Source organism: Monodelphis domestica, chromosome 1, assembly GCF_027887165.1.
Source record: "Monodelphis domestica isolate mMonDom1 chromosome 1, mMonDom1.pri, whole genome shotgun sequence".
Taxonomy (NCBI): Eukaryota; Metazoa; Chordata; class Mammalia; order Didelphimorphia; family Didelphidae; genus Monodelphis; species Monodelphis domestica.
In genome coordinates this window covers 711244520-711257930 of record NC_077227.1, presented here as the reverse complement: position 1 = coordinate 711257930, position 13411 = coordinate 711244520, and positions in this window count along the sequence as shown.

The following is a 13411-nucleotide window of genomic DNA, read 5'->3' as shown; positions in this document are numbered from 1 at the left end:
AAGAGATATATAGTGTAGATGCCAGTTCCATTGGCAGCACTTAACACAGGCCTGGCACATACATAGTAGACATGTAATAAATGCTGACCAACTGATGATACATGTTTGGAGCTCTGCAATATAGAACTCTCAGCAGGTCAAATGCATGCTTTTAATGTTCATCATTTTTTCTTAACATTTGTACCATAATGAAAGTGATTAAAAGTTCTGGCAATGAATACAGAGAATGCTAAAGAAAATGACTAGATGCTGTTATTAGACTTAAGATTTAGGTATTAGCTAGAAAGGAACCTTAGAAATCACCAAGGCTCAGCCGTTCATTTTATAGCTGAGGAACTTTGGGTCCAGCAAGGTTAAGGGACTTGCCTAAGGTAACATGGGGAATGAGGGATAGATCTGGGAATGAAACCAAAATCATTTGGTTACTAATCCACTGTCTTTATCAATATACAATGGTATCTTCTCCTAGATTGAAATTCCATGTATATGGCACCAAGAGCAGGGTCTTAGAAATGGCAAGTTGCCCACTCTGCCAATCCATTGTAAATCATCAGTAAGTATGGACCCACCATATCCTGATCATTGTTTTCCCAGGATTGGATTGTGAGAGAAAAAGGAAGTTTGTTTTTGGGACCTTTTCCTGGAAAAAGTATCCACAAAACCAGTCAAACATGGTTCCTATCTAAATCCAAATCTCTCAGTTGTCCATTCTAGCTCAGACCTTTCAGTGACAGCCTCTAATCTTTCAGGCAAAATGCACAAAATTTGGGGTCCCTGAACCCAGAGATCATTCTTCAACTCCTTGTCTTGGACAACTATAATTAGTTCTGGGTGTCACATTTTAGGAAGGACACTTGAAAAGCTGGAATGTGTCTTGAGAAAGGTGATGAAGATGGCAATGGGATTAAGCTATGCCAAGTCTGCCTGAAAGATGTGGCCACATGTCTTTAACCTGGAGAAGAGAAATTTTAGGTGGCACATGGTAACTCTGCTTAAGTAGTTAAATGGCTATTAGGCCCTTTACATTTGGTTTAATAGGGAAGAATTAGAAACAAGTGAGTGAAAATTGTAGGGGTGGGGAGGGGAGGGGAATATTTTGTTTTGATAAAAGTAAAAAACCCACTAACAATTTGAATTGTTCCAAAGTGTAATGATAGAGCAGCTAGTTGATATAATGGATAAAGCACTAGGTTTGGAGCTAAGTTCAAATCTAGCCTCAGACACTTCTTAGCTGTGTGACCCTGGGCAAGTCACTTAAACCTGTTTGCCTCAGTTTCCATATCTGTCAAATGAACTGGAGAAGGAAATGGCAAATTACTCCAATATCTTTGCTAAGAAAACCAAACCTCAAATGAGGTCACAGAGTTAGACATGACTGAACCACAACAATATTCAGTGTAATGAGTTGCCTTTGGGAGGTAGTAAATTCTCAATTGTTGGTGTCTTTGAACAGACACAACAGTCACTTAAAAAGAATATTGTAGATGAGATTTCCTGTTCAACTATGAGATTATTACAGGTCAGTATTTCTTTACCTGGGGTATATTAAATTGTTTTTTAAATTATTTTGATAAATTGATGTCAATATAATTGATTTTCTTGTTATTGTAAAGTCGTTGTTTTATGAACTTGAACATATTATTCTGAGGAGTCTCTCTGCTTCACCTGAAGGGTGAAGGGCCCACAACACAAAAAAAGATTAGCAAACCCTATAGGAGGTGATCTCTTAGGTCCTTTTGAACTTTCAGATGAAATAATTTTGTGATTGGAGTTTCAGTGACAGTTTTGGTATCATTCTGTACCCTTCTCTTTACCATCCCTCCTTCCCACACCCCCTATTAACTTTCAAAAAGCACAATGTGCTTCTGACCAAAAAGGTTTTTCCCCCTTCAACCTGTGTTCATTTTACTGAGATTGGCTGATACAGTTGAAGTAGAGGAGGGGATTTCTGGTAATTTCCTTTTGATTGAAACATGGTTTATCCAATAAAATTCTTCATCTTATAGCAGTACAAGGGACATTGCTCAATGGTTAAGTCGTTCATCACATATATTTAAAGTTGAATTTACCGATATTTTATGGTATTGGATATTATTTCTATTAACATTTTATGCTGAAATTACAGAATGATTCGTGAGTACTGAATTTTTGATTGCTTTTACACTTGCTGGGACACTATTAAAGTTGATTTACGTTAATAGCACTGTAAGAAGATATTAACAATGAAATTTCCAAAAGCACTTAGCATCCCATAATTGGAGTTAAATGACAAAAAAAATGAGGGGATAATAAAGTAAAGGGAGAAAGATAGAAAAAGGAGATAGAAAGTTTTGACAATATTCTCTTTAACCTGTGATTCTTAGTACTATTTTTTCCCTGGATTATTTTTATTAAAGAATGAAATAACCAATCAGGAGAGGAGATATTGAATTATCAGTGCAATCCTAGAATTCTAGATGGAAAACTAGATCAAAAGAAAGAACACAAGATCCTAAACTAAAGACCCTTTGAGTTCTGATTCTGAGAGCTAGATGATCAATTATCTTTTTTCACCTTATGTTGTTTTAATAAAAGGAGTGGATTTCATTATGGCTACTAATGTCAGAGGAGTAAAAATGTAGATGCCAGAAAAGTAAAAAAGCAAAATAAATATCTTGTCCTCTTTTGGTGCAGCCAAGTCCTAACAGATCTAGCTAACCTGAAAGGTAACTAGAGTTTTCAGGTAATGGTGCCCAAACAGCAGGCCATTGATGTTTTGGGTCTTTCAATCCATGCACATTCCAACCATCTTAAGAACTGACAGTATATAACATACAAGGAAACCTGCCTTCTGTAGATGGAAGAGACATCTCCCACATGTATGTATTATCAGTTTTGAAATGAAATTAGTTTTGAAATGAAACCCATTGGTGTTACCACAGTATTTTGCTATTGGGTATCTATCTCTCAAATGACAGATACTGATATTAATTCTTTAAAAATGATCTTTTTAAAGAAGAGTCCTCATCTCCAAAAGACTTGGCATGACATGACTGAGTTCCACCTCATGGATTGATTTGAAACTCCACCAGATGAAGAAGGTGATGCCATGGCAATCAGTCAGCCAATAAGAAAACATTTATTAAGCTCTTAGGAGAAACCAGATATTGCACTGAGCAGTGATATGAATAAAGGCAGAACCAGTCCCTGCCTTCAAAGAGTTCACATCTTAATCTAAACATATGCAGACTATATATATAGAAAACATAATGTTATTTCAGAGGAAAATATCATAGCTGCAGTGGAGATGAGAATAGGAATGTGATAGAGGTAGTAAATGGGGGGGGATGGAAGGAAATGAGTATTTATTAAGCACCTACTACATACGAGGGACTGTGCTTAGGGCTTTACAAATATGATCTCATTTGACCCTCAGAAAAAACCTGCGAGGGAGATGCTCTCATTATCTATATTGTACAGATGAAGAAACTGAGGCAGCAGGATTCCCATAGGTCATATATAGGTAGGTACATAGTGTCTGAGATAGGATTTGAATTCTGCTCTTCATGATTCCAGACTCTGCAGTCTGTCTACTGTGCCATCTGTACCGTTTGGTTTCCTTCCTTATGATTTTGGTCCTTTCAGAAACATACATACAGTAACAGAAGTATAGCAGCTGGTTTGTCATGGCATGTATAGGTCTTTCCTAATTAGTGAGATAGTAGGGGACAGATGTTGGAATAAAACCCTCCAAATCTGTTTCCTTTAATACCATTACTAGCAAAATAAAAGTACACTAGAGAGCTAGGCAATATGTACATCCATCCTGTTATAATCAGTGCCACTGGATTCTTGATTGGCATTTTGAGTCGATATAATTGGTTAGTGATCAAATCTTGAGTTGCACAGAAAATCCAGCTAAGCACTCCAACTCTTACCAATGACAATGACATAATGTGGTTACTGTCCAAAGCAAAATTTTTGCTCATTTATCAGCTTAAAAAAAAGCAATAATAGACATCATCAGTTTCTCTTTCAAACCCAGGTCTGTTTGCATCATCCATTTTCTTTGGAGCTAAGGAACAGATTTGAAGTATGGAATTTTGTAAGTGCTGAGGAGGGGGGAAGTGTTTACTTTGACCTCCAGATTTTAGTTAGTTGCACAAACAAGTCTCAAACCCAGCTATCACAGCCAAACAAGGATAGTCTTGCTACTCTCCTAATTTTGATGTCTACTTACAGGTTGACAAAAGGGAACAAAATCTGAAAAGACTTAATTAAGGCAATTCAAAGTTGGAAGACATTTTGATTTAATTCAATCTAACAGACAATGTATAGTGGACAGAATATTGGAATTAGGGGCAGGAAGACATGGGTGTGGATCTTGTTTCAGATTCATTAACTATATGGCTATAGTCAAATCATTTAACCCCTCTTCTGTCAAAATGAGTGGTGGTAGATTTCATGTTCTCTAAAACTCCTTTCAGTACTAAGTCTATAATCCCATGATCAGGCACTATACTGGTGAGAAACAAAGACAAAAAAAATGGAAACAATCCTTTTCCTTCAGTGAGCTTACATTCAAATGAGTTTTAAATTAGAGTACCTTTCCAGTCATATTACTCACTATCCCTTTCTATATAACACATGATCCAGACAAATGGTACTTTTTTACCTTTCCTCACCATTTCCTACTTCTTAAACTTTTCAATGGCTGACCCCTATGGCTAGAATGCAATCCTTCCTCCCTCCATCTGTCAGAAGCCCTAGTTTCTTTCAAGGCTCTGTTTAAACTCTGCCTTGTATCTGAAGCCCCTCTTCACTGTCCCATCTCCACCCAACTAATAGTGCCTTTCACAAAATGATTTTGTTTCTATATTGATTTAGTTAATTTATAAACATTTATTAAGCATTTACTATATGAGAGATGCTGTGCTAGATAATGTCTATTTAAAGACAAAAACAAAACAGTCTCTGTCCCCAAAGACCTTCTATTTTATCATAAGATTGAATGTGTGTGCATACTATCTCCCCTGGCTAGAATGCTAGTTCTATGAGGACAGGGGCTATTTAATGTTTCTTAAGTGATTTCTTGATTATGGTAGGTATTAACGGATATGATAATATGAATGTAATTTGTATGCAAAAGTTTATCTGCAAATTTTCCCTATTGAAAACTATTAAATTTTGGGAAACATAAAATCATTCCTTGATAATTGAAATCCTTTAGTAATTCCTAACGATAGGGAATCATGTTGATCAAGTGTTTGACCTAATTTTTAAAACTCAGTTAAGTATGTATCTATTTATACTTGCTTTTATCAAAAGACTCCAATGGTTTTAAAAATATTTAAACTTGCACAAGTTTTTAGATATCAGCACCAGGCTTTATTTTTTAATTGTATATTATTTAGGAAACTTTTGAAAATATGGATTTGGGGGGTGATGAATGTGAATGTAGTTAATGAAAATAAAAAAAGAAGAAAAGATGATAGAGATTGGTAACTGATAAATAAAGGATTGGATGAATACATGGGTAAATGAAGAGATAGATGGATAATATAGATGGATGAATTAATCAGTATACAAATGGATAGATAAGTGGGTGACAGATAATAGGAAGATATTCATAGATCAATAGATGTTTAGGAAAATGGATAGGTAGATGCACATAGATGAATAGATGATGCCTGGGAAGTTGAATAAATAGTTGATACATAAATGAATTTAATTTTATGAATAATTAGATACACAGATACTGGAGAATGATGCATGTGTGGACTGATTCAGGATGAGTGCGTAGGTAGTCCAGAAAGTATAACAACCCAATATTGAACCTGAATAGAATGGAATACTGATAGAGACTGTCTATATTTATCCATGGAATTATTTAAAATAGAATTGAGATAATGATCTCTATATATGGTCAAGGCATTTGTCTACTAAAGAAAGGAATCTCTCCAAAGTTCTTTGGGTATTTCATGGGTAGGCCTTATGGTAACTCCTATTAAATCCTGCTATTTTTAAAATGCTCAAGTCTAACCTACTCAGATGGCTGGATGGACATGTAGCTACTTCCATGGAAGATGACAGAGGTCCACTGAACTCATCATTCATGGGGCGTAAAACTCATTCCTTTTTGTCTCTTCTTTAATTCTAATATTCATATACACCTTCATTGGTAGCCCTACTCTTGAAGGTCTTGTGGTGTAATTAATCCATGTCACAGGAAGATGTAGTGTCGGCAGAATTTATGAGTGGGTTTGAGCTGCTGTGATGAGTAGGGGCACCTCAGCCCCTTGTGATATAAATGCCTCTGTTAATTGGATTGCTGGAGCTAATCAGAAGCCAGAAAGAGAATGAAAAATCAGCATCCCTCCTGCTGGTATTGGCTGATAAAGGGGACAGCTCCTTTTAGGAAAGGAGACCCTGCAATTGAATCCTCACAAGGAGGTCTCATTCTAGATTACTATCTCAAAGGTTACTCATACTTCTCTCACAGGGCCAGCATTATGGAACATATTAAGCAAAAAGAGCAATGGGCAAAATGATAGAATTATCTAAAGGGAATTTTTCACTACCAAGTAACAGAGAGAGAGATAGGGAACAGGAAAGGATAGGGAATTCATAAAGGAAGAAATTGGAAAGACAATAGCAAGCCAATGAAACAATGGCGGTGATGGGTTTTCCAAGAAACAGTTCCACTCTCCGGGTAAGGCATAAATCTGTCCCATAGTTTTTGAATTAGAAATAGTGACAAGAGAGGTCTAGGCCAGCACCTATAAAGGAAATGGTACATGAAAGGGATGGTTGTCCTTTTCACCTTAGACTTTTTTACACAACTTCCTCAGAAAACACTTCTTTGTAATGCAAATGCATAAGCTAAGAGGACCAATGGGAAGGCTTCCAATTCCATCCATGTTGAGATTAGGTTGATCTGAGTTAGAATCATGGGAGCCTAAAAAATTAACATGTAAATAATCCTCTGATCCAAGATGACAGAGAGAACTATCCCTACAACTGGAGGATGAGTAAGGGTGATAAAGCAAGTACTTTCCCATTGGAGAGCATTACTACCCTACCAAGAATAAAAAACAAAACAAAACTGGAACTCAAAGAAATGACAAAGAGTGAATGTGTGTTTGGGGCAACAGGCTGGATCTTGGTGGGCAATCCTGTAGGGTATCTAATGTTTCTGTGCTGAGGAAGTCATAACTGTAATGGCTGGTTCCATCAACCAGAGCATCCCAGCAGTAATGGTCCCATTCTTTTCTTTGACTCTTACATTCTTTTCTGAGTCTACTTCTTTGCCCATATTTTCTTCTCCATTTCACCCTTCCAAGCACTCCGTCAGAGGTAAATCTTTAGCCATGATGAGTATGCAGCAAACTCCCTTCGCACACAGTGAAGATTAAAAAAAAATCTTTTGGACGACAGGATAAAAAATAACCCAGTATTTATGCAAATTGCAAAGTAGTGTGCCATAATGAAAACAAAACAGTATTGGCCTGCAGCCAAGACATGGCACTGATGGGGGCTCCCGACCATTTGGCTCCTGATTCTTCAGGGAGAGCAGCTGTAGAGAAGGAAAATACAGAACAGCCCCCTCACGTGCACATACATCCACACCCACACTTCTCTGCACACATTCCAGTACCGTCACCTCGGAGCCGGCACGACTTGGGATCCAAATGGGGTTCTGCCTCTTGCCGCTGCTAGAATCATGCTGTCGTCCCCCACGAGCCTCCCTGCCCCCCATTCTTGATTCCTTTTCAGGAATTTACAAACATTTTCCACAGATCAATATCTGTATTGATTATTCATTGTGAGTGAGTCGTGTGTCTTTGGTGATCCAGCTTGGCAGAAGGAGCAGCCAAAGGCTGCTGCAGTAAAAAAAAAAATAACAGAAGGAGAGCGGGACCTAGCTCTTGCTGGGTCTGCTGCTGTCGGCAACACAGAGACGGAAGGAGAAGAAAGGATGAGGAGGATCCAGCACTTTAAAGAGAAGGAATAGACAAGAGAGGAAGAGAAAGAGGGAGCAATAGCAAGAAAGACAAAGTCACGGCTGGGAAACTGGTTCCGGGGCAGATTGGCAGCTTGGGGAAAACCCCAGCGTTGGGCATGCTGTTCCATGCACACATCCAGTGGACTTATTGCTCTGGGAGTGAAAAGTGACTCACAGTTTTGGTATCTGCTACGTAAGAGCATTGGGGGGGATTCCTTGGCTTGCTGACAGGAAAGGAAGAAAGCATCAGCAGTGAGGTAAAGCTCGATTCCTTCCAACTGCCTGGCTGAGGATATGCAGTCGCCTGGGCTGGCTTGAACAGCTTGCTGCTCTCCTATGGCATGCAGAGGGAGAATAATTAAAAGGGCCAGCATCACTTACAAAGTGAGTAAACATAAAGCCTTTCAAAACGTGCTCTCCAGCTAATGAGAAGCTGTAATTTCTTATACTTCAAGGCAAAACAAGCCGGTGATGGGACTCCGTGGAGTGTGTGTGTGTGCGTGGATATGTTTGGGGTGGGGGTGGAGGGAATCGGCTAATTGTTGGCGATGTTTAAAAAAGGGATTACGGGAAAAGACAGTGAAATGATGACAGGAAAACATCTTGGACCAGAGCCAAAAAAAAAAAAGAATCAAGGAAAAGCAAGACTGCAGCTCGGAGGAATCGCCGGTCATTCCTGTCGGAGTCTTGGACAGGCATTGCCCAATGCTCCTAAGCTGTGCTGCATGGAATCCATCCCTGGCACCAGGGGACATAGCCAAGGGGACCACCAGTGTGCCCAGCAGATGGAATGATGGAGTACAAACTGGCATAGCTATGCCGTTCCTTGAGCTGCAAAAGGCGTGCTCTTTCCTTTTAATGGGAGTATCAAGCTTGTTCAGAATTGCTTCCTTCTATTAAAAACAGCACCACCCCTCCCAATCTGTCTTTTGATATTAGGAGCCGCTGATTCTGTTTGTCTCTTGGGAGCTGCTGCGACATGGCAGAACCATACTGAAAAGGGAGGTTCAGGAAATTCAGTTTTCCATTGGTTGGGGATCTGGTAAATGTGCCAAGTGATCATCTTTACCATGGACCTAAGTGTGGGGATTGGCTCTGGATTCTACTACCAGCTGTGGCTTGGGGAAAGTCACCATTCCGCTAAGAATAGGACTCGCAACACAGGTGTTCCTACACATAAGAAAAAGTGCCAACTCTAACTGGAATGAAATAAGCTGGATTTTCCTTCTTACTGGGTGGACGGCTGGTTTTGATAATCAGCCAGAATGGCTATTTTGGTTCTCTTTTCCTTGGGTGAAAGCCACCCAAAAGCTAATTTATGCCAAAGTCTTTTGTCATAGTAAAATGCTACATAAATGTAAATGATTGTTCAGATGATCATAATGCTGCCACTGATGGTGGTGGCGGTGGAAGAGGAGGGAGTGGTGGTCATGGTGGTGTTGGTGGTGGTGATGATGACGATGGTGGGGTTGGGGTTTTGTCTGGATTCCTTGGGTGAGAGGTCAACAGAGAAGATGACCTTTGTTTGCCTGGGATTCTGTCCTTCACAGTCCCTCTTGGTTTTGGACTTTTGGCCCATTACACTTTGAGATCCCTAAGCAGAAGAAATATAGTCTGCAGAAGTGAGCCTTGGGGAATCCAAAGGAGGGGGAGTTAGTCAATCATGGATGACTTTTCCTCCTTTCATTTCTTCAGCATTAACAGAGAGCAGCTTGTATGGTATTTGTGTGGGCATGGGTGCTTGCATGTGCATATATGTGTGTCTTTGAGTATTCACCTGTAGGGAGGGTGGCGGCGGCGGTGGCAGTGGTGAAGAAAGGGGGAGGTAGAATCAGGCAGAGGGTTGGGGTATTTGTGTCATCCATGCATAGAATTCTCAATGCTGTAAGGCAGACACCCATCCCTCTGCTCTAGAGTTCTGGAGAGCCTGCGCAAACCTGATTTGAATGTTAAATGCACGAGTCTGAATTAGCATACTAACCAAGTCATGTCAACCCCTAGCAATCAGTAAATGGCCGTCTTCTCTCTCTAAAGCTGGTGCAGTCGTGTATGCCAGCCACTTAACCATGTCCTCTGTCAGATCCCTTTTTGTGTTTGTTTTTTGTTTTTGTTTTTTGATGAAAGACTGGAAATTCATTAATGAGTAGGGAAGGAAGGGCTTCAAGGAGTTGTAATGAAAACAAATGACCCTCTTTAAACCTCATGAAGGCCAAATGGAGGGGGTTTACTGCTCTGGGGCTAGGGGAATAGAAAATCCTACAGACTAGAGCTAAAAACCAAATTGCGTAAGACTATCGGCTCTCCGTGGTTTTCAGAACAGCCACTGACCAGAGCATCTGTGCTAATCAGAACTGGGATCCAGCATTATCTTTCTAGACCCCAATAGAAGAAGAGCTGGCACCCACGAGTCAGACAAATGCCTTCCACTGGGTCGCTAATTATCAAAGTTTCTGACCTCTGTGGAAGTAGGAAGAGCTGCCTCAGATTCCTTGGCCAGTCTTCCTGAGCTTTTGAAATAACAAGCCTGCTTTTTATTGGTAAGCAGTCAGGGCATCCCCTGAAAGAAGGAACTGATTTTATTTTGATCTATTCCACACAAGAAAATATACCAAGTAGAAGACTCAATTTCCATCTCCATGTGCTCCCTGATGAGCTAAGGCTCACTCTCCACCAGCTGAGACTCTGCTGGCCACTGGAGTGCCAGGATTTCAACCAGCAAAATTATTGTTTTCTTTCTTTCTTTCTTTTCTTTTTTTTGTTTAAACCATTATAAGAACCCACACACAATCCACCAACAAAAAAAGAATAAATAAACTCTCTTCACTGGTAAGATCTAAAAAACTCTAATATAGTTATGTTTTTCTCTGAGAAAGATTCAATAACAATAGATATAGGTGACTTTTTTTGAATGATCAAGATTCAAGCATTATGGGGGGAAGATTGAATTTTGATCAGGGAGAAAGATTCATTCAAAGCAAGTCTCTCCATTTCTCAAATTAAGCTGCTCTTGCTGTTCCAACCTGTGTATTTGATTGCCAATTTATATTCATTCTTGTCAAGAACAGTCTTTCTGTGTAGATCAGAGTTAGTCCCCTGAAATAGTCAATATTCTGCACTAAGATTTTCCTAACGCTGTAGGATGGAGGGTCACCAGTGACTTTGTATGTGATTTCTCTATATCTCCATTCAAAAATGAAATCCTGAAGACAGGGAAATGAATCTGATGAAGCAGTAGTCTAAAGCACTGGTGGCAAACTCAAATAGAAATGGGACCCACTAATATGTACATAAGAACCCCTGAAGCTGCATAATGAATTAGCTTTAATATTCTCTATTTTTTATTACAGATTTACTTATTTTGTTAAATGTTTCTCAATTACATTTTAATCTGGCTCAAGCCACACTCAGAAGTGTTACAGGCTGTATGTGGCCCACAGACTGCCTGTTTGACACCTTTGGTCTAAACAAATCCATGTGGATGCACAAGGAACTCACTGAAGACCTTAGATTTAAAAGAAAATAAAATGGTCAATTTAAAACAAATGCTATTAGGAATAATCTTCCTTAGAAAGAGCTGCACCTGGCTAGGAAAGTTCAGGATAGCATGACTTTCTATAAAGCTCAATTGCTTGAAAGAGCAGAGCAAAGAAAGGGCTTTGGGTGGGTGATATGATGATCACCTGTGATGAGGAAAAGGCCAAACTTGTTTTGTTGTTGCTACTTTTGTCAAGGAGAATTATTTTTGGATTGGGAAGGTCAGAATAAAAATTATTACTGGGAAATTGAAACCCAAGATAAATGAGCAACAATAAGATAGCAGCCAGCTGCCCTAACCGAGTTCAAGTCACAGGGCTCAGATGAACTTTATCTGTGACTACTGAAAGAATTGGTAGACATAATTACTGAACCATCATTGGTGATCTTAGAAGCACCACAGAACTGGAGGAGGGCAAACGTCCTGCTTTTCAAGGAGGAGGAAAGAATGGAGTCAGCAAACTATGGATCTTGAGTTCCTGGCAAAATTTGGGAATGTCTTATAAAAGGGGTGTAGAACACATGTAGAAAAGGAAGTGATGACCATGAAGAACCAACATGGTTTCATTGATAACAGATAATATCAATTTTATTTCATTTCCATTTCTGACAGACTTTTTCTGCTTGACACTAGGCTGGAGAACTAGGAATAATGAGTAGGAATTTCCCCATCAATTAGAGCTCTCCAGGAGTGGAATGGGCTGCCTCATAAGGTAATGGGTTCCAACATTCTGAAGGTCTTCAAAAAAAGTCCAGATAAACCAGCATTTCAGAGATTTTTGCAGTAGGGATTTCACTGGTTGGTCCCCAGTTTCCTTCAGTGATTTCCTTTAGAGATTCAGTGATTTCATAGATGTGATCATATATACCCTATCATCTGGGGGAGGCATCATCCTCTTTTTTTATTTATTAATTTAATCAAAAAATTTAATTAATTTTTAAATAAATTATTTTAATTTATAAACAAATTAAATTAATTAAAACATCATTACTTAATGTTTAATTTTTTAATTTTTAATTTTTTTTCAGATTACACATCAATTTTAATAATTATTTTTGTAATCATTTTTGGACATTTTGTGATCCAGGTTCTTTCCTTCCCTCTCAATCCTCCCCCCACCCCAAGACAGCAGTAACATAGGTTGTAAATGTGTACATTCAGCACATATTTCTATCCTCTTTATATTGTGAAACATGACACACATTGCTTATGTTTTCTTATCACTTAGAAAAACTCTTCCTATTTATCTACTACCCTTGCTTTGGAGCTCATCAGAGGGTTGAGTTAGAAACCTGCCCCACTTATCTTTCCAGTCTTTTTACATCTGATTCCTCTCCTTATACTTAATGTTCAGTGATATTGACCTCCTTACTGTTTTTCATACATGACCTTCCATTTCCTAACTCTGGGCATTTTCACTGGCTGTGCCCTATGCATGAAATGTTCTTCCCATTCATTTCCCCTTCTTGGCACCTCTGGTTTCTGCCAGCTCCCAGCTAAAACCCCACTGTCTTGCCAGACGCCTTTCCTACCCTATTCTGAGTGTCTTCCTCCTGAGATTATCTCCAATTTATCCTGCAGATGACTTTTTTATGCATGCTTGCTTGCATGTTGTGTCCTGCATTAGATATGAATTCCTTGTAGCCCCCTTGGGGGGCCTTTTTGTATCCCCAGCACTTAGAAGTTCTTGGCACATACTAGATGCTTAATAAATTCTTTTTGATTGACTTGAGGGGATAGGAAACTAGGAGAAGGAGAAAGAGATGTGACAAGAGGTACCAGGAACTGGTAAAGACCAGTCACTAAACTAGGCTTTGGCCATAGTGTGAAAGAATTCTCTCGTCCAGGGTCTAAAATACATTGACAATGAAACCTACTTTAGCAGGAAAATC